Below are 3,177 nucleotides of genomic sequence, written 5' to 3'. Positions count from 1 at the left end.
CGTTTCCGGTTATTTTTGGGTCCCCCCTCGTATATATTCGTATATATATTTTTTTTTCTTGGCACTACAGCCCCAGTGGGCCTAGGCCTACCTCCATGAACTTCTCCGTTCACTTCGGGTTTTTTTTCTAGAGCTTACACATTCGGTAGGACTCCTTGGGCGGGTGGTCAGCTCGTCGCAAGGCCTCTGCCTGTACACAAACACAGAAAAACGCACACAAACATCCATGACTTGAGTGCGATTCGAACCCACGATCCCGGCTTCCGAGCGAGCGAATACAGTGCACGTCTTAGACCGCTCGGCTACCGTGACCGGCCCGAGTGGATATATAGGTCCCCATATTTTGACTCGGCACTAGCTGGAGGTGAGTGGTCAGCTTCACGCCTCTACCGCTTTACCCCCCGGGGAAAACCCACGGTACTCATTGGATAGGAGACTAGGTAGGCCACAGAACTGGTCTGGACGACATGAAGAAGAGAAAATTCTTGACTCTGCCGGGACTCGAACTCAGACTCTTCGGTCGTCCAGCCAATAAGCAGTCGCTATACCAGCTACGCTATCCCAACTTGTGCCGGAGTGTGAAGCTGATACTAAATACTGTCACGTATAGGGGGTGTTGCGTGACTTATAGACGGAGTTTTGGATTGACTGATTGGATTTAGTGACACCTTATTCACACAACTCGAGACTACAGGCAATTACAGCGCTATCGCTGATCTACACAATTTATAGTTCACCGTTACACACGCATTAGGTTTCTCTGTCTTCACTAGTCGTATCCTGACAACGGATTTATCTCAGTCTCACTGTAATTTCAACACGCACATCAGGTCTCTTGTCACAGTCTAACTCCTTTCTTGCTGTTTCTTCTCGGTGACCTTAGACTACCATCTCCAGAACTCGACCCAATTCTGGACAACTGACTCAAATGAACTCTACTTCAAGTGAACTCCCTCAACTTCTGACAACATCTAACTGCTCCCTTGTAACTTCCTGTTATATAGCCTCGGGGCGGACCCCAAAGAGAACACCGCCTTGTATTGTCTCGTATTGTTTTAGGCGTGTTTATTCACCCGCTGTCTAGCAATAGACGTCCTATTGTTGCCCGCTTTGGCTCCCGCAGGAATGTCTTTACCGAGTCATTGTCTAGCAATGGGTCTATACATCACAATATTATATTTAATTTATTTGTTCATTAACTTATTAATTTATAGTGCCAAGGTTAAGAATGCGTGAAGCTATGTCTCCATTCCGGGTATATAATCATGGAATGCTGTTAGTTAAGCACGGTGACAATTTCACAATTCATTTTTTCGCCATTATTTATATGCTTTTATTTATTAGCTGACCAAATTCGGCCTCCTTGTAACATCGACTTAATGATTTTCCTCTATGAGCGGGCTGTTCTGTCTGAAGCGATAAGTTAGTGAATATCCTCTTGATAGGTTACTGGCCGGCAGGTATTCTAATAGCAGAAGTGATACCTCAGGGCTTCTAGGCCAGTCGTATCAGCAAATGGAATTTCTTACATTGCTAATTAAAAGGCTGGATAAACGTGATTCGGTTCTCAAGATCCTCATTTGTTAGTACAAATTTTGTTTCAAGAAGATACATTTGTGTTTGAATTTGGGGGCTAGCACTTATAAATATTAAAGGAATTAATAAGTGCTACATAAGAATGGGGAAGATGAGTGGTTGGGACACTCGTGGCAAAACTACGTGTATAAGGTAAGGCTGCTTCAGAAGCCAACACGCTGTAGGAAACTCCTGATTCTATTCCCCGAATTTTATAAGCTCCTTATACACAAAGTACGAAAGAGGTAGGCCACGGGGGAAGTTGACCTTTCCGCATGTTTCACCTCTGGAACTCATAAACACGTGTCAAAGAAATCTGGTTTCTGGTCATCTACATTATGCATTAAGCGATTTTAATTTTGATCCAGGATAGCTCAGTCGGTATAGCGACTGGCTACTGGCTGGACTGGCGAAGGCGTCAGAGTTCGAGTCCCGGTAGGGTCAAGGACTTTCTATTTTCCACGTCGTCCAGACCGGCTCCGGGGCCCACACAGCCTCCTTTTCAATGGGTACCGGGGGCTCTTTCCCCGGGGCTAAAGTGGCCGGGACGTTAAGCTGACCGCTCACCTCCAGCTAGTGCAGAGGTCAAGAAAACGTGGATCTATACATCCACTCCCCCAAACATCTTCATAGCGTAGTGCTTAATTGGATAAATTACTGAGACAACTTTACCTTTTTTATATTTACATGATTCTTAAATCCAGGTTATTAAATTTCCTAAATTAAGAGCCTTACCTTAAATATACTACTACATTACAAGACACATGGATCTCATTCAGCTGCACAACTTGGCTACTGATAGCATGTATCAGATGATTTCCCGTACGCTCCGAAGAAGGGGCAAGATAGGCGAAATTGTGTCTCCACGGCTTCCTGTCAGAGCTCCGGAGCTCTTCTTCAAGCTCACAGTTCCGAAATTAATCTGCTCTCAAAAATCCCACGCCCCGTCTCGAAATCACAACTTCTGAAGTTCTAAACACAGATTAATATCTTAAGAGATTAGGCAGTGTAATTAAATTAAGTGGTAAAGGTAAGAAAAGTAAAGTTATACTTGTGACAGACCGTGGAGGCCCATAGGCTTGTGAGACATCGAGGCTCCCACATTTTCTAGACAACCGGCTCACAGATGGCGGTGAAGTCAGCCTTACGCGCTGGCCACCCTTTACCCCCAGGAATATTTCTGACAGAGGCTGAGTTGACCCCAGGGCCATAGTGCGGCTGGAAGGATTAGATAATTGAAAAAAATCCAGTGACCTCATCGCGAATCGAAGCCGTGACCTTCCGGCTTGTAGCATCGTACCTTAACCAACCACGGTTTCGCGTGCCCCCACAATGTATATATATACGAAAGTATTTATCAAGAAATATTTCACAAACATCCTTTTTGCTTATTACACATTTTAACAACTGCATACGTCAAGTAATGGCGGAAAGATTACAGCTGACGGTGCTCGGTTTGAATCTCGGTCGGGACACACATTATTCTAACTTCGGGTTTTAAGTGGATTCCCCCCCCCCCGAATAAATTCTAATACAGTACATCAACCACACTACAGCTGCTTCCTTTTAAATGCTTTACAATTCAGTATTAACTATCACCTT

Source organism: Cryptotermes secundus, unplaced genomic scaffold (assembly GCF_002891405.2).
Source record: "Cryptotermes secundus unplaced genomic scaffold, Csec_1.0 scaffold614, whole genome shotgun sequence".
Lineage (NCBI taxonomy): Eukaryota > Metazoa > Arthropoda > Insecta > Blattodea > Kalotermitidae > Cryptotermes > Cryptotermes secundus.
The sequence above is the reverse complement of the archived record's forward strand: the minus strand, read 5'-3'. Positions refer to the sequence as shown.